This window comes from Heloderma suspectum, chromosome 3, assembly GCF_057233095.1.
Source record: "Heloderma suspectum isolate Gila_16-S chromosome 3, 16-S_ref, whole genome shotgun sequence".
NCBI lineage: Eukaryota > Metazoa > Chordata > Lepidosauria > Squamata > Helodermatidae > Heloderma > Heloderma suspectum.
The window spans coordinates 192,892,030-192,911,587 of record NC_139460.1 but is presented as its reverse complement, the minus strand read 5'-3'; the positions used below and the strand labels follow the sequence as shown (position 1 = coordinate 192,911,587).

The 19,558-nt window shown below is 45.5% G+C and overlaps 1 long non-coding RNA gene across 1 annotated transcript in view; it reads right to left on the bottom strand.

Annotated features, from left to right (window-relative positions):
• Positions 1–16,974: 16,974 nt before the first annotated feature.
• Positions 16,975–19,558, bottom strand: part of LOC146350576 (uncharacterized) — a 107,192-nt gene continuing 104,608 nt past the window's right edge. The window contains exon 6 of the long non-coding RNA XR_014789319.1: positions 16,975–18,050. This is a non-coding gene — a long non-coding RNA (uncharacterized LOC146350576). The remainder of the gene's footprint in view (positions 18,051–19,558) is intronic.

Genomic DNA, 19,558 nt, shown 5'->3' with positions numbered 1-19,558 from the left:
TAAGTTTATAACGTTATGTATTTTATAAGTAAATCTTGTTATTTTAGGAATATGTTTTAAGTTTAATAATTTTAATGACTAATTCTAACTAGTGATTATTGTATTTTTATGTAAGTTTATATACAAGAGTCCTTACCAGATAATTGGCTAGTTGTCTGTGGACTACACCCTAATGTCTGCCTATCTCTACAGCAGGAGATCAACAACAACAACAACAACAACAACAACAAGAACAGTATGATATTGGCAGTTTTATTCTCGGTTTCTTTTCTAATTATGCCTAACATGGAGTTTGCCTTTTTCACAGCAGCTGCACACTGGGTTGACATCTTCATTGAGCTGTGCACCACAACCCTAAGATCTCTTTCTTGGTCGGTCACCACTAGCTCAGATCCCATCAAGCCTAGCTTAGATCCTATCAGAAGCTGGGCTTTTTTGCTCCAACGTGCACCACCTTTGTTGTTGTTGTTCAGTCGTTAAGTCATGTCCGACTCTTCATGACCCCATGGACCATAGCGCGCCAGGCCTTCCTGTCCTGTGCTCTCTCCCAGAGTGTGCTCAAGTTCATATTCATTGCATCGGTGATGCTATCTAGCCATCTCATCCTCTGCCGTCCCCTTCTCCTTTTGCCTTCAATTTTTCCCAGCATCTGGTGATGTCCATGTGTAGAGTCGCCTCTTGTGCTGTTGGAAAAGTGTGTTTGCTATGATCAGCGTGTTCTCTTGGCAAAACTCTATTAGCCTTTGTCCTGCTTTGTCCAGCTGAGTGTCCTTTCGGCTTTGGCCCAGTCGCTTCACTCTTTCTGGCACTACTTGGAAATTCCCTCTGCTCGTCCCCAGTAGTATATTGGACACCTTCCGACCTGAGGGGCTCATCTTCCGGCATCATATCTTTTAGCCTTGTGATACGTTCCATGGGGTTTTCTTGGCAAGAATACTGGAGTGGGTTGCCATTTCCTTCTCCAGTGGACCACATTTTGTCAGAACTCTCCGCCATGACCTGTCCGTCTTGGGTGGCCCTGCACGGCATAGCTTATGGCTTCACTGAGTTGCACAAACCCCTTCGCCACAATAAGGCAGTGATCCATGAAGGGGGTGCATCACTTTACCCTGGCTTATATTGAACCTTTTTTGCCATTTAGATGCCCATTCTCCCAGTTTGGAGAGATCTGTCCAAGTAGGCATTCCACCCAGAAAACAGGGAGCGACCCACCTCAAACTTTTATTTAGTGTCATAGCAGTAATAGAGTAGAGGCTTTATCCACTCCTAGAATTATTACTGGATGCAGAGAAGGCCTTTCCTCTCTCTAGCAATTGAAACCCTCACCATTAGGCTATCTTCCACAAGCAACAAAAGATTGATGCCCCAAGCTACGGATGTAAAAGACAGTGACTGGGTTCACATGTCATAATAAGCCATGGTGTTTTATACGCTACTCACAATAGCTTATAAATTACCATAGTTTATCGTGTTGTCTGTGAGCGATTTCCCCCTGCCAGGGTGATTTATTAAGCCAAAATATGCCACTCTGATGGTCTGTAGCCATGGTCTGTAGTGAGGTTTATTTAAACCACCATGGCTTATCGTGTCGTCTGGTGCTCTACGGTGGCTTAAAGAGTGGTGTAAAGGTCCCCTACAGAGTCGCTTGGCAAGAGTGGTCAAAACTGTTGCCGCTGCTCTGCTCCAGCTGGCAGATCGCCTTTTCTGAGATCTGCTTGGCAGCCAGGTACAGTTAGCCACTGACAAAAGGTCTAAACCACCCCTGAAACATCGAAATAGCACTACCGCAACTTAGTGGGAATTAAAAAGACAGCTGCTCTCTATAGCGCCAAATGCTCTATCGCCTGTAAATCCTACCAGCAGTACTGGCTCCCAATTTTGTCCCTGGGACCAATGTACCTGATCGTTATGGTGCTTTGCTCTCCTTACGAGCTGCCCTTCTCTCCTGCCTATGCAGGAGGAGGGGCAGGATGATCCACACCACCTACTAGGCAGTGCGGGAGGGGGTGAGGAGGCGGTTTTCCGTGGGATCCGAGGTCAGTTCCTGAAAACCAAACAATCCTATGGCCATCTAGCCGCTGTCTAGCAGCCATAGGATTGTGCCCTAAGTAACATTGTAGATTACGATATTAACTGGACCAGGGCACAAAGAAGGATAAGCCCAGGCTGCAACCCCATTACCATGAGTAAAATTGTATGATTGTAAATCATGCTTTCCAAGATCACTGCAGACGGTGACTGTAGCCATGAAATTAAAAGACGCTTGCTCCTTGGGAGGAAAGCTATGGCAAACCTAGACAGCATAGTAAGAAGCAGAGACATCACTTTGCTGACAAAGGTCCGTCTAATCAAAGCTATGGTTTTCCCAGTAGCAACGTATGGCTGTGACAGCTGGACTGTAAGGAAGGCTGAGCGCCGAAGAATCGATGCTTTTGAACGGTGGTGCTGGAGAAGACTCTTACGAGTCCCCTGGACTTGCAAGGAGGACAAATCAGTCAATCCTAAAGGAAATCAACCCTGACTGCTCATTGGAAGGACAGATACTGAAGCTGAAGCTCAAATATTTTGGCCACCTAATGCGAAGAGAAAACTCCCTGGAAAAGACCCTGATGCTGGGAAAGATTGAAGGCAAAAGGAGAAGGGGACGGCAGAGGATGAGATGGCTAGATAGCATCACCGATGCAATTAATATGAACTTGAGCACGCTCCAGGAGAGAGCAGAGGACAGGAAGGCCTGGCGTGCTATGGTCCATGGGGTCACGAAGAGTCGGACACGACTGAACAACAAATCATGCTTGAGGATATAGGCACATCCAGGGGATATATTTCCAGAAATATCCTCAAGTATAATCTAAATTTTTGCCTTACCTTTTATTGTTCTTGTTACCCAGACCTTGGAGATTTTCTGGAGCTAGTCAGAAGCAGTGTTACAGCCGTACAAGCAACGTTCTGGACAGTTAGTTACTGGGCCAGACCCTACGCTAGAAGAGAGAACTGTTTGTACAGCTAAAATAGGACTTTTAGTTTGAGAGACAGAGATGCGTGCTTCGCTGTGGAATATACTCTCTCAAGTACCAGCAGTCCCAAAATTCACTGTGCATAGGCAGGAGGGAGGGGCAGCTTGTAAGAAGAGCAAAGCACCGTAACAATCAAGTACATTGATCTCAGGGACAAAAATGGGAGCCCATACTGCTGGTAGGATTTACAGGCTCAAAATATATGTGAGCAAATGTCTAGTTTTTCACACACACAACCCATACTACCAAGTCTTTTTAAAAGTAGTACTCTTTTTAAGAGTATGAATTACCCCCACATATCTTATTAAGTGAGATTTGCAAAAACAAAACTACGCAACTGCAGCTAATTTTCAGTAGTCTGCATAGCCCTACAGATAGATTGTTTGTTTGTTTTTGCTCACTGCCAGTGACTGTGGCAGAAACTGAAAGAAGTTTCAGCAAGCTAGCTTTAATCAAAAATTGCAGGTCTTCTACTGTGGGGCAAGAACAGTTATGCCACCTAGCTATTTTGTCTATAGGGTGTGAGCTTGCAAGATAAATTGACTTTGGAGAGATAATTCATGATTTTGCAATGAAATGACCAGAAAAATAAAGCTTTAAGTTATATTGGTCTGTTATTAAAAGGGAGCTTCTGCATACCCAGTGCCCTGCCGGGCTGCTGCTAACAGGGCAGGAGGAGCAACTGAGGCCATTTTCACCTCTCCATCCTCCATTTAAATGTTTTCGCTCTAGATGGGCCTTTGAGCCCATCTAGAGTGGATGTGCTGGCAGGGGCTAGGCCGGGACTGGAAAGGCCATAAGATTACTCATATCCTGGCTTCTCCCCACCCTGCCCTGCCCCACACACCAGAACACCCCCTTTTCCTTCATTCCAAGGCCACATTTTCAACTTTGGAAGCAGCCAGCATAGCCAGCATATACAATGATCAGTACTCAGAGTCTCCCTCCCAAGGTCCTAGCAGTGACTACAGCCTCAGGAGGGGGACTCTGAACAATCCTATAGTCCCTTGATGTTCTCCCAGGGACCACAGTATTGCGCTCTAAACGAGCTACGTTTCAGCACACACAAGGCATCAGAGGACACCCCCCCCCCCGCCACCACACACACGTATGTGAATAAGAGAAAGCTCAAGCTAAGATGGAGTCCAGTGAAGAGGAACTGAACTGTCTCTTCTTTCTGTCCCCCCACCCCCAAACACCACAAAAGCTCTTCCTGTTCTCTGTGGAGGAAAGTTCATTGCACCACTTTTCTTTTCTGTCCAGAAACAGCTTCCCTTTCTTTTGGGGCAACTGAAAACGATCCTAGGGTCACTCAGGGTTCACTCTGGGCATAGAGCCACTAGAAGTATCCCAGTTTGTGCCCGTCCATTGTGTCATAGCTGGGCCAAGGCCACAGCAACCATCTATCTGTCTTTTCCCTCATTCCAGAATCCAGAGGTCCAAGCTGAGAGAATCTCTGCCCTCTCTTCCAACAAAAAACAATCTTGCTGTTTATAAGCCAAACCAAAGATTTCTTCTATTTCATTCCATAGTTCTGTAGGCCTTGGCCCAAATGCCAGTGGACCCCCAAAATAGGACCTGAGTAATGCACTACATATTTAATGTATTAGTTTGACCCTTATGCATCTGTGGAAAGGACACTGTTTCAGAGGTGGCCCAATCAGGGCCCAAGCATCATTTATTTGAGTACAGTACAAACTTGCAACACCCTCTCACACACACACCGCAATCCCATCTCATACATACAATCTCGTGTGTCATGAAAGAAGTCATGCGTGAAATAAGCTGTGGGTTAGCGTTGTGTATGAACTAGGCCAATGTGTAATATGCATATGTCAGAAAGGCCACAACTGTACATTGTTTGCTAGAAGTGGAGGACATTTATTGATCTCCCTACTCAACCCCTGCAATGGCAATCTACTCTAGCAACCATAAAATACTCTTCTGTACCTCTCTGCCTCATCCAGCACATTGCTTTTACTATGCATACACTGGCTATATTCCTGGAATTGCAAATATCTCCACGTGATAGCTACTGGTGCTGCAGTTCCCAAGGGACCAGCTCAGCACATCCCTTATGGCACTGCCCATCTCATTTCCACATTTTGGAAGGAAATAACTATTAGGGCGCAATCCTGTCAGGATAGGCGGCCGCTTCCGAACTCGGGGGCGACCACCTATCCAATGCAGGGCAGGACAAGCATGGAGGGGATCATCCTCTCTGCACTTCAGCTGCCCTGCATTTGCAGCTAGACAGCCAATTTCGGCTGTCTAGCCACAGGAAGGCAGAGCGGGGGAGGCGGCCGCCGGACCACACATAGGATGTGTTGTACCGGCATTTCCGCCTTCCCTGCCCCAGAACTCCCCATTTTCGCCACTCTGCGCTCCTCTTCCAAGCACGGAGCACGGGGCCATTCCAAGCTGCCTGCAAAGGCAGTCCGGGGGGGGGGGGGAGGTCAGTTATCTGGGAACTGACCTTGGAGTGCGGGCTCTGACATCAGTTCCCGGAAACCAATGTATCCTATGGCCATCTCGCCACTGACTTGCTCCCTTAGATAGGACATTAAATACATCCCACACTTCCAAAATCACATAATCTCAGCATATGTCCCAAGACCCACTCATAAGGTATGATTCCTGAGGGCCACTTTAGCAGCTTAAACTGATAATTCTTCACCACTAGAAACTGACTATTGCCTCTGATGCCGGACCAGAAACCTTTACCAAAAGAGAAAAAGAATAGAAGTTTCAATGAATCTGGCAAAACCTCCTTGATCTCTTATACTGAATACCACCCAAATGTTCTTTGAACCACCACTATCAGAAAGGAAAAAAGGGTACCCTTCCAGAATTTCCCCCCCTCTTTTTCCCCTTCCTTATATAAGTAAGATAAGGCAGGTGTGGGGATGGGGGAGGAATGGAGAAGATAAAGACAAGAAAGCATAAAATCACTGCAATGTTCAGTGTATGTTTGTTGCAACAACAACAAAATCTATTTTAAAAATCATCATAAAAATAATTAATCTTAACACTCAATCCTATACATGTTTGCTCAAAAGTAAGTTCCACTGAGTTCAATAAACCCCAAGGTAAGTGGATATAAGATTGCAGTCTTAACATCTGAGATTCCTTGAATTCTGCACTACCCGCTAAGTTAGAGATTGTATTCCATACTCCATGACACATTCATAGCTCTGCAGATTACTTTATCCCCAGTTCTGAAATAATATATAGAAATTACTCAAGATATGGGGCCTAGGAAGGTAGAGCTTGTTAGCAACCTTCAGGAAAAGGGCACACACACAAAATAAAAAGCCTTTGGGAGGGGAACACTATCTTGCCAGAGCAAAAGCACGGTCAGTGAGGAGATAAATCAAAATGCAGTGAGTAATCTGCCTTCCCTCTGCAAGCTGTAAATCAGGAAGAAAGATGAGGAGGTTCTCAGACTGGTTATGGCGCAAATGGAAAATCGCCTGTTTTGTCCAATAGAAAGAAAATATTAGAATACAAATACATTACATAAATTAAAAAATGAGCTTGGAGTTTATTAATGAATGCAGTGTTTAGGTGTCAGTTTCTAAACTCTCCAATTTCAAGAAAATTGAATGGAATATTGGAAATAATAGTAAGAGTTCAGATTCATTGTCTCCATTTTCTTTTGACAGTGTGGTGGATTTTGATAGTTCTGAAGTTAGCTTATAATACTAATATATCTGGCTAGAGCCCAGCAGCAGTTAAACTACTGTCCAATCCCCCAGAAACCTGGAGTAGCCCCCACCCTCCATTCATTTCTATTGTAAAACACAGAATCTGAATAGGCCCATAGCCATGTGAATGCAGAAGAAATGTATCACACAAAAATAGGTCACAGATTTGCATAAAATGTGCATGTGCACATTTGGAAATAATTGCTACAATTTAAATAAAAGTGCAGTACATCTCACCATAGTGGGGAAGACCATGCCTGCTGAGCCTGCTGTCTGAGTGCTAATTGTTGGTGGGCAACTTCAAGGCCCCTTGAAGACTGGACAGCCCTTCGAGAAAGACGCCTTCAAGGAGAAGACTATCCTCGGAAAAGTAGGCCACATGGCTACCCTGGCCCCGCATGTTTCCTCCATTTGACCTGCATGTCAGAAGGGGAATGCGGGTGAGCATTTATCAAGTGGAATTTGACTGTGGTGTAATATTACCACCAGGTAGGCCAGTTATCTGGTTCCCCTTCACAGAGTTGCAGCTGTGTGAAAAACCACTTTTCTGGATGCTATCCCATGGAGCTGCAGTTTGTTTGTGAATACTGAAACCTCATGGATGGGGCTGATCACACGGGTCTTCCCCACCCCTCAATCAGCATCATCTCCGTAGGGTGCCAATCAGATGACAAAGAGCCACATGATTAGGGTGGCCACTTGCACATCACCAAAGAAGAGGACAAAAGAGGATATAGACTTGCATAAAATTTGCATGTCCTAATTCACATGTAGAAATGCAAATTTAGAAATAATTGCTACAATTTTAATGGAAATGCAAAGCATCTCGCCACAGTAGACCAGGGCCCCATCTACACCAGGCTTTTATTCCAGGGCAGGTGCAAGTCAAGGTCCATCGTGACAGATGACACAGTTGTGACTTCGCAGCCATCCATGGTTTTCGCCTGGAAAAAGCAGTGTTCCAAGGAGTCATTTTACTGTGATTTGGGGGGCTTGCTGCGGGTTCCCCCATGGTTGTGGGCCGTCTGTTGCCTCCCCGAATTGGCTTCGCATCTTACAGTGGGCTTGTTGTAGGCGTGTGCAGTGCCTGCATCACTCTGTGATGCCCCTTTGCTCCCCCATCCCTTTGCAGCTGCGCAGTTACAGAGGCACAGAGGGGCATTTTCATTTATTCAATCACACTTTCGCACATTTTTGCAGCTTCGTATCTTCACAATGGTTGCTTTTGGACTCACTGCCCAAAGGCTGGGGAGGGTCTTGGGGGAAGGAACAACATTGCTCCGGCCACCATTTCGGAGTGGTGGCTAGGCACGTACCACTCACACTTGTGAGTGCGAACCATTGCAAAAGTCTCAGGCTGGGGAACTGACAAACTGATGGTGTGGAAATGAAGGAGCACAAAACACCCAATTTTTACCTAAAACACGGTCAGAAAGGCACAGCAGAGCCCCTCAAACATAAAACAGCCACTGAAGTGTTGCACTCCCACACTCATGGGACTTCACAGCTGTGCATTTCAGTATAATGGCAAAAAAAAAAAAAAAGAAAAAAAAAAGAGGGCACGGCGAGTCTCTTAGGGAAGCACGCAGTACATTGCGAGTGTATCGCAGGGCATGGTGATTCGAAGCCACATTGCTGCGCAGTTGCGACGGGGTGCTGGGTCAAAGCGGTGCCATATAGATGGGGCCCTGGTGACTTCTATGCCTGCTGAGACTGCTGTCGAGGTACTAGCTGTTGATGGGCAACCTCAAGGCCCCTGCTCAACCTTCTTATGGGTCCTTATCTTTAAACTGGACTGGATACCTCTTCAAACAGAGGCTATCTTCAAATAGAGGACTGTCCTCCAACAGCCCTTCAAACAGAGGACTCTCCTCTGTAAAGTAGGACACACAGCTACTCTACATATGGTTTTGATATTCTCAGACAGACCACAGCTGCATGGGATAGCACCATGGGCTCACACATAGCTGTGGTTCTATATGAAAGGGGGCTATCTTGGCCTTGGAGCTAGGTTCAGTTATCTCTGTTTCCACAGAGGAGTCCTGGGACCCTGAAAACAGGGAGGCCCTGTCACTGGACCATTTTTTGAACGAATGTGGTCCCCTGGACCAATCTAGGCCTCCTGTCATGTAGTCCTCCGATGTCCTGAACAGGCAGCTGTATCACTATCTCCTTAACACACTGGAGGCCTCCATGTTATTCCAGGTGGTTCCTTATCTTTACACTGGACTTCAGAGTTTTTGTGTGACAGTTGCCACTGATGTACATATTGTACATTCAGACATGTGTCACCTTGCCCCATAATTGTGCAAATTTTCCAATTCACAAGTCCAGCACCTGCACTGATAGGTAAGAACTGTGTTGAACAAAGACTGCCTTCAAATCATTTTTAAAGCTCATTTAAAGATACCATTTCAGTCCCCCATGCCGTAAGATTTCCACATCCCTGACTGCTTAACATGCACATTGGAGCTTCCAACTCTGAGCCATATAGATTTGTCTTTGTCTTCTGTGCTAATTATTAGCTGCTGCCGAGCCGTCTCTGTGGGTGAACGCATACAGAAACAAAGGCTGCAAGGTTGTAAAACCTTTTATCTCTATCAGGGCACATTATTTGATAAGGTGCTACGCTAATAGTAACGCATGTCAAATTGTGTTTAGACAGATCACTGTGCTGGGAATTGGAGGGTATATTTGTCTGTAGACACCAGCACCTTGAAGAGTCAAGAGAAATTCATACCAATATCTGTGGTGCAGTGCAAGTAGCAAACCTCCCAAGCGGTTATTTTACAAACAGCTGCTACAGAGATAATGAGCCGCTTACTCCTTTTGCCTTGAAAGCTCATCCTCCCTTTCAGATGTTGAGCAGTTCTGGACTCTGAGAGGCAGCTAAAAGAGCCATGGGTACTTCCAGACAGACAGCTCCTAGCGCTACGAGTCAAAAGACATTGTGCAGCTGTTCCACGGTTTCCTCTTTGATGGATTGTTTTGTGGATCAAAAAAGAATGGAAACAGCAGCAGGAAAACACGGGAGGGTTACAAATGGAAGTCAATGTCATCTGGGCTCCTCGTAAAATTCTGTGGATGAGTAGTGGGCACTTATGCATCACCAAAAAAGAGGACACCAATTTGCATAACATTTGCATATGCTAATGTACATGTATAAATGCAGATTTAGGGATAATTACTATAATTTCAACAGAAATACAATTTCATAGTGGGGAAGACTGTGACCAGGTGACCTGCATGACTGCCTTTTCAGTCTACTGTCCAGGTGCTCACTGTGGATGGGCAACTTCAGGCTCTCCCTCCTTATGGTTCTTTATCTTTAAAGCACATGTGGACTGGACAGCCCTTCCAACAGAGAACTGTCCTCTGTGAAAGGACATATGGCAGGGCCCTAGCATGATAAAAGCCTCGTCTGGAAGCACCCAGTGGCATAGTGAGCAGGGGAAGCAGCTTGTTCAAGCTCTAAAGTAAGGTCTACAATAATTCTAACGGATTCTGCCAAACTGAATGTTTTGAGCAGAGCATGGTCAGCCACCTAGTGGATTCCCTACACTGGCAGGCGGCTGAACTAGATTCGCTTTATAGCCCACCTTAAATCCATTTTGGGGGAAATGGTGGGATATAAGCTTGCAAAATAAATGAATGAATGAATAAAAAATATATATCTTTGATATATATATTTGAGGGCCCTTCCAACTCCATGATACCCATCAAGAACTTTCTTGCACTGTTCCCCAAAATAACCATACCTTAACATGCTTGATTTTAATTTGGGAATGATTTTACCATCTTGGAGCAAACTGACCATAAAGGTTCCAACTACTATAAGCTGCAGCAAATTTGAGGAGGGGGCAGGATATAAATAAACTAAACAAACACATAAAATTGACAGTGCAACCCTATGAATGTGTACTCAGAAGGAAGCCCCATTGTATAGTACGTATAGGATTGCAGCCTTAGTAAAATCTAAAGTAGGGGGTGAGGATGTTTTTCGAGCCTGAGGGCCACATTCCCCTGTGGGCAAGCACCCAGGGGCTACATTCCTGCAGTGGGCAGGGCTGGAGGCAAAAGTGGGCGGAGCAACTCCCAGGCATTCACAGACACACACGCACACAGCCCTGTAGGCAGCCTGTGCTCGGCGGTGATCCCGAGGGCTTTCAAGGAAGTGTGGGCAGCCCAGCAGGGGCCTGTGGAGTGCCTGAGACTAGCATGACGTGTGTGACTTTTAAGTTAAAAGGAAGTCCCTTCCAAAAACAACAACATCGCGCTGGTTTCAGCCACTCCTGGTAAAGTTTTTCCTTGCCTCCATTTTTTGGCCTAGTAGCCACATTAGCCAAAGATGCCTGCACAACATCTGATATGCAGCAAACCAAATGCAACTCACACGCATATATTGTGATCTCCTCCCAACTCCTTTATTTATTTTTGCAGTCCAGGGGAAAAGAGACGAGAACCCATATTTTCCCCCACAGGGCAAAAAACAACTGTGGAAATTTTAAGCAAAAAACAAACCCAGCCAGAAGTGAAAGGATTAAATAGCTTCCCGTGCTCCCACGCACACTGCAATTCCCCTGACGAACCTCTCAACTTCTGGAGGCTGTTTTGGGTGTGTGTGTGTAGATGAGGGGGGGTATATTTGGGGTCAGCTGAGCATGACGTTGTAATGTGCGGTTGTTGTTTTCACTTATATGCTTTTCTTAAAGTAATAAACTTTCCATTTTAAATTGACATACCTTCTTTTAGGGAGTGTAAAGTCAGGTCCAGCTCCAGATTTGAGGGTGACCTCTCTGGTGGGCCCCCTATGTTAGTTAGCCCCAACAGGCTTACCTGATAGTGGCAACAGGGTGCCACTACTTAAATTTTCTGCTGTGCCCGCCACGTAGCATTGCATTGTGAGAAATTGCTTATCAATGGGACCTTCTCAAACTGGGGAGAGGTAACGAGTGGGGTACTGCAGGGCTCAGTCCTGGGCCCAGTGCTCTTCAACATTTTTATGAATGACTTGGAGGAGGAGGTGCAGGGAATGCTGATCAAATGTGCAGATGACACCAAATTGGATGGGATAGCTAATACTTTGGAAGACAGAAACAAAATTCAAAGTGATCTGGATAGACTGGAGCGCTAGGCAGAAAACAACAGAATGACATTTAATAGGGATAAATGCCAAGTTCTGCACCTAGGAAAAAGAAACCAAATGCACAGTTACAAGATGGGGAATACGTGGCTCAACAACACTACAAGCGAGAAAGATCTTGGAATTGTTGTCAATCACAAGCTGAATATGAGCCAACAATGTGATGTGGCTGCAAAAAAGGCAAATGCTATTTTGGGCTGCATTCATAGAAGCATAGCTTCCAAATCCCGGGAAGTACTAGTTCCCCTCTACTCAGCACTGGTGAGGCCTCATCTGGAGTACTGTGTCCAGTTCTGGGCACCACACTTTAAGAAGGATGCACACAAACTGGAGAGGGTTCAGAGGAGGGCAACAAAGATGATCAGGGGACTGGAAACAAAGCCCTATGAAGAGAGACTGAAAGAACTGGGCATGTTTAGCCTTGAGAAGAGAAGACTGAGGGGAGATATGATAGCACTCTTCAAGTACTTGAAAGGTTGTCACAGAGAAGAAGGCCAGGATCTCTTCTTGATCATCCCAGAGTGCAGGACACGGAATAATGGGCTCAAGTTACAGGAAGCCAGATTCCAGCTGAACATCAGGAAAATCTTCCTGACTGTTAGAGCAATACGACAATGGAACCAATTACCAAGGGAGGTGGTGGGCTCTCCCACACTGGAGGTGTTCAAGACGAGGCTGGACAGCCATCTGTCAGGGATGCTCTGACTTGGATTCCTGCACTGAGCAGGGGGTTGGACTCGATGGCCTTGTAGGCCCCTTCCAACCCTACTATTCTATGATTCTATGAAATTAAAAAGGTAGCTTAAACGCAGCGGTGGCCCCTGCTGGAGTGCTGGGACCCTAGCAGGTGCTCTAGAGTGCCATGTCGGGACACGAGGCCTGACTAAAGTAGATGAATGTATCCTAGGAAAAGACTGGTCCTGTTACCCATCCATTTCTGGAAGACAATGTCATTAGCTAGCATTTCTAAGACCTGAGTAGTCAAAATGCATCTGGCAAATTGGATCTTATGCCCACAATGTTAATACCTGAGACTATCACCAAGGCTCTTTTATAGCTGTCATAAATTTTTGTTAGTAAAATCTTAGTATGATATTTCCCTTAAAATTCACAAACTGAAATCTTAATCTTTGATTGGAAGGCTTTAGGACAATTTCAAAAACAGTGTCAGCGCTCCTTACAACAACACCATTATTAATACTGATGTCAGCAAGTTTTGTACAGGTAAGTTCACCCCACCCCCAGTTCTGAAACAACACACACCATCATTTGAGCCACAATTCCTTTTGGCTTGGCTCATGAATGAGTTCCACCCATTCTGAGCTACCCTTACTAAGAACCTGGAAACTCTGGCAAACTATTGTTCCTGAGCACCTTTGTGCTCAAAATGTCCTGTTGGTAAGGCAATATGGCCTAATAAAGGCCCAAGGATTTACCCTCCCATATCACTTCTACTGGAAGGTAATTCTGAGGAAAAGGGAAGAAGGTGAGTGCCTCACAAAGAGGTCAGGTGTGGAAAGGCCTCCAGATCTCACCAGGGAAGGGGTGGGGTTTCCCTCTCCTTGGTTCTTAACTATAGTGAGCTCTCCTCTGCTCACTTCTGAATTGGCTTGGTAATTAGGGGGACATAGCCTGTTTTTGGAGCACTCTCTCCCAGCTGAAAATGTTGGTGAATGCGTGCCAATGGTGCTTTATGGATGCACATTGTTGTACAGTCCCCTGGGGATTTAGGGAGGGTCTATAGCTCCATGGTAGAGCACATGCTTTGCATGCAGAAGGTCTTTGGCCTTCAATCCTTGGCATCTCCTTTTAGAAGGATCAGGTAGCAGGAGATGTTAGATACTCTCTGCCTGAGATCCTGGAGAGCTACTTCCAATCAAAGTAGACCATACTGGGCAAGATGGATAAATAGTCTGACCTGGTAAAAAGCTTGCTCTTTTCCTCTGTAGGCATGTATGGTCCCATGAATTGTAGTTCCCTGCACTAGCCATGCTGGAAAGCTATGTAGAAATGGAACTGCCTGCCCCTCCCCAAACAAAATTTCCTTGAAACAAGAGAGCCTTTTAGACCTGGATGTAGGACCACAACCACAGAAAATGATTACAAGAATCAGTCGGGATAATTGACTAAAACAGAGAAGATAACAGATTAAAAAGGCAGCTTGGCTGGGTAACCTGGGCCATGTTTCCACAACAATGGAAAGAGAAGCGAATGGAGGAGTACTAGATTTTTTAAAAGGAATCAACTTTGCTGTGCTTTGGTGCATGCAGGGCTCCACGAGCAGGTTCTCTGCACCAGTAAAAATACTTCCTTGTGGGGGTGGGGGTTGGAATGAATGTCATCTGACTGGCAAGGGCTGCTCAGCCAATAAGAGAGACTTCCCCTCTCTCCCCCCTTTCTCCTTTTCCCTTGAAGGCCAGATGCACCTGCATTTCAGGAGCAAGCCTCACTGACCACAGTGGGAGTTACTACTGAGTAGACACACATATGCTTGAGCTGGGAAAGGGGGGAAGAACACAAAGATGGAAAACAGGCCCCCATTTTAACCTGTAGGATCTCTATAACAAAGGGTCAAAGTAATTATTTCGTAAGGCAATAAACCAAACAAAAGAGAATCGGAGCCTCGAGATCACGCTTTACCACACTTAGGGAATTGGGCTTTAAACTGTGCCATGTCAATTGAGGGGGATCTCTGTAAGTTCTGATGTGGGCATTCAGAGGGCAAGCTTCATTCAGCACAATGGGAGTTACTTCTGAGGAGACACTTACTGGTTTGTTCAGGGATGGGAAACACATAGGAAACACCCCTTGACTGGGGTCATGATGAAAGGCACACTGCTGGGCAGGGCTTACATACCCAAGGTAAATGTGGGGTTGGGGCACGGAACAACTATACCAAGGAGAACTTGACTTAAGGAAAAGCATCGGATTTTAAGCAGTCTCTGGAAATCTGGTTTTTCCCTGATAAGCTCCAGGCTGGCTGCTGGATGGCCACGACATCATGTATCCCTAACGACCTCAACCTGCAGCCAGCTCAGAGTAAATCGCTGGTGGAAACACCTCCCAGGTCATGTAGTTCATGGCAGTAAGGGACTTTTAGAGAACTTTTGCACATGTTCCCTCAAAGCAACAGGTTTGGGATTCCTGATCTAATGAGCACTGATGGCACATCTGCAGAATTTGACAGAATCTCATTTTTATTCCAATCTGGAGAAGACCTTTTTGGGGAAAGCATGACACGCTGGATGAATTCATATTCTTGACCAGGAAATTATGAATTCCATGACATTGCTGTTCGTAATGTCTGGGGCCTTTCTAAGCTTTCTGAGAACTCTTTGAAGAAGCCCAAGCTTTTTCTGAGAATTCTCTGGAAAAATGAACTCAACCTCAGTCAAGATGGGCAGGATTCCCCCATTTCTAATTACTAACCCCGGGTTGTAGACAATAGTTGCCAGTAAGGATGGGCAGATCTGTAAAGTCAGATTCTACAGAGTTCCTGTTTTTCTGCACATTCAGTCTATTCCATGCCAGTTCGGTGCAAGTGTGTGGGATGGGGGGTGGGGGGAGGTTTAATGGGGGGAAAATGTGTACAGATTTGTTTGCATATTTTAAAAAATGTGCACATTTTTTCACTTTATATGCATTTTTGTTTACATCCACACATTGACTACAGTGTGTTTGTACATATCGTTTGAAATGTATGCATTTTCAAATGTGTGCATTTTATCAAACACATTTTTCCTGTTCTGCAGAATGCATCGCAAGTCCAGAAATGTACGGATTTTCGAACACAAAGTGCATCCGGGTCATCATCCATTTCCAGGTGGTGTGGATTGGAGAATTCCATCAGAAGAACTCAGTGGGGTGGATTCCTCAGAACTCCATAGTGGCCAAGCTCAGGCCTCCTAGTTCGTGGTTTCATAGATGAAGCAAGATTTGAACAGGGAATTTCCTGGCTCTCACTTTGCGCACTACACTAAAACATCGCTCCTTCTGGCTGCAAAGATAGGCATGAAAGTATTTTTTTAAATGCCAAGCCCCTTCTGGATGTTGAGGAGGATGGGCTGACTGTTCATGGCTAGCATGGGTTACAGAATCCATTCCAAATGCCTCAATCCATTCCAGAGTTTGGGAGGAGCGAAATGGATCCATTCCCCACTCTACCAACTACAAATCTATTTCTGTCATTTCTAATAAAAATGGCATCCAGCCCAGTCTGCACCCGAATAATAAGCTGCTCAGATGGAGGAGTGAGATGCTCTATGGCACCCCTAGCCCTTCCTCAGCTGAGAGCTGCATACCACCTCCTGGCTACCGGCAGTGTGTCAGAGAACAACCACTCTCTCTTCTGGTGAGCTTCCACAGTGGCACCAAGGGTGAGATGCTAAGATCTCACTCCTAGAGTCTGGTTTGAGACCCCGGTACTCAATTCCTGCACATAAATGAGATTACTCACAAGTAAACCCAGCCTAATTATCTGCAGGATGATGCTGAGCACGGGGGTGGGCAACTTTGGAGGGGTGGGGCCCACTCCTGCTGCCACCGCCACACAGCGGGGCCACACCGGGGGCCAGATGTGGCCTGTGTGCTGTGTGTTGCCCGCCCTGGTTCAGAGCATTTGGGTTTATTGATTTTTGCTCTACTGTAATGTAAGAATTCCTGTTGAAATTATCTCGATCTCTCCCACCCTCCTCCTCGTTAGTTTTAGGCTGAAAAACATGAAATGTAAACACTGGATCAGAGCGCCAAGTATTATTTCTTCCCGGATGATTACAGCAACTTCACCACCTTTGATGTGGTATCATTTAAACATATTTTCTCAGACTTCTTCAGATGAGCTCAGAAAGAGGTTTAAATGAAGTAACACATCCTTAATTCAAAGGAGCCAGTACACCGTGAGAGGATGCAAATGAGAGCGAAACGGGGGGGGGGGGGAGGACAAAACAAAAAGAAAACACATCCACCCACAAAGATGGGTTAGGCATGCCACATTTTCCACTCTATTTCTCTTAAACATGTTTTGCCTATTCGTCTGCTAAAAATAACTCTTGCATTACGCAAGGAGCAGCAGCAGAAACCCAGCGCATGCCAGCTAGCCATTCTTTTACACAAAAGAACATTTTATTTCCAGATCTCTGCAAGGTACTGAAGCAGTGCAATAGCTTTGCTAGGCATAAAAGGCAGGGGGATCAATTATATTAGACAGACGCCCTACATATTGCTGAGATTTCTTTTTCAGGCTGATGTCTCATTCTCAGCTCTCACAAGGGCACTGGTGCCAGCTGTTGGAGGATCCAAGTTGCCAACACAACATCACAGCATCCCAAACCTCATGAAAACAAAGAAAAAGGCAATTGATAATAAGTTTCAAATGAACCAGGGTTTTATGCAGAGGCTGGCATACTCTAATGGAGAAGGACTAAAGAGCAAAGCATGTTAGTTTGTTTGGTGTCCCACCCTTCAAATTTACGACAACAAATCTGAGGCCAGCTTACAATGTTAACTAAAACACATAAAAATTCAGTGGATTTCAGTACAATAATTTCAATAAGAACAAGTTAACAACAACAGGCTAACTTGGAGCAGGAGCACTAACAGTCTAAGAGCAAATTAAAAGATTAAAAAGTGAAAAGGTGAGAGTGAATGAAAAGGTCTTCACCTGGCACCACAAGGGCAGCAATAAAACCAGGTGTTTCATAGTCAAACCATCAAAACAAGAGTGTCTTTATTTCTGGGCCAGAAGAGACACACAGAGTGGATCCACACAGTGGTTCCTTGTGCTGCTGAGGCAGTGCTCTCCTGTTGTTGTTGTTGTTGTTGTTGTTTTTAATCAGGTTTACCACTCTCTTTCCACGTGTGCATCATTGTTACACTATATCCCCCGTAGACATCACGCAGTTCTTGTCCTCACAGCATAACCGAAGTGGGTGGCACATGGCAAGTTGGATGGTATCTTCATTGTCACATGAGCTGTTCTCAGTCACATCCTGACCAATGCCCATGCTGGCTGGGGATGATGGGAGCTGTAGCCCAACACATCTGGATGGCGCCAGGTCACAGAAGGTTGCCCTCTTGTGTGCAGATGTGCACAAAACAATTCTGCTGGTTAAATCATCCAGGCTGGAAGCGTTCATTGCCCATCGTGGAAGAGGTCACACAGCAACAGCGCTATAGACAGGAAACCTGCCACAAATTGGGTCAGAAAAATAATGGAATAAGGCAATACAAATTACCATAATGCAATGTGTTGGCAATTGCATCATGTGGATTCTGGGCCTGAGTGAGTGAGGTACTTCAAAAACAAACAAACAAACAAGAGGTCTTCTGAGGACTCACCCAAAGAAGGAGCCTGGCAGATTTTGACTAGGAGAGCACTCCAGAGTCAAGGCACCAACACAGAAAAGGATCTCTCTTTTGTGTTCATTCAACAAATGTCCCAAGATGGTATTGAGAGCAAGGCCTCTGAAAGAGATTTGTTTGTTCATTTGTTTATTTTGTACCCTACCTTTCTACCCAAAAAATGGCACTCAAGGCAGCTGAGAGCTACTTTGTAGATCTTAGAAAGTAAAACCAAGGCAAATCAACAGCCAAGGACTAAGGGTGTCTCCACACAGGATGCTAAAAGTGTCTCCTCACCGCTTTATTCCCATGTGTGTGACACCAGTTTAAAACTGACATTGGCTAGAATGCACCTGGAACATTTCACTTGGCCCTCGAGGAAGGAACGATGCTCATTGCTCGTTTGTGCAGGCTTGTGAATATCGACAACAAACATTGCTTGGGACACAATGCACGGGGAAGTGCTTCTGTGCAAGCCCCAGCTAAATGCATGGGAACTGTGAAGTGCAGTGCTGTGCTTGTGAGCAGCCGGCCCTTGTGTCTCAGTGGAGCGTATGCAGGGGCATGTTCATGGGGGCTGTGCGCCACCTGGGTATAGATTAGTTGAAGGTGCAGTCTTGTAGTAAGAAAAACCAGTAACCCTCAACTTCTTTGGAAGTATGTCTGGTTGGCTTTGGAGCAATTTAACTTCTCAAGGGCACATAGTATATATATATCCTAATGACAAACTGGATTCTCTTGAGTGCTGATCCCGATATAGCCAAAATGGTACCATCCAGGCATAAGAGGGAGGGATCAGCAAGCTCAGGGGAACCACAAGGTTCACAGAACCACCAAAAAACCCTTTAGGGGTGGAGAAACCCTAAAGCTCCCCCCCACCCACACACACACACAATCAGATAGCACAACAAGGACTGAGCACACTCAGTGGCCTCAGCATGCCGAGTGCCTGGGGCAGGGGCGGGGAGTGGAAAACCAGGGGGAGGGAAGGAGGGAATAGAGAATCTTGGAAGAGGACATGGCTGGCTGGAGTCCTGAACAGCAACACTCCACACTGCAACATTTTGTTGCAAGCCCCACTGTAAGAGTCATGCCTTCTCCCCAAGGAACCTAGAAGTGGGGGCTAGAAGCCTTTAACTGAGAATAAGCAGCACACTACAATTACCCGTATTGTTTAGGGAAAGTAATGACAGTAAATCGGCTTTTCATATTGCACATTTTGAATTTAAAGGAGCCTGTTTCCAGCATCTAGTTCTCATGTTCAACATCACTTCTGTCAGAAACTGACAACAGCAAAGAAGGACTTGAAAGGGACAAAGAAATGTAAACAGACAGACACATACAGATGAAAA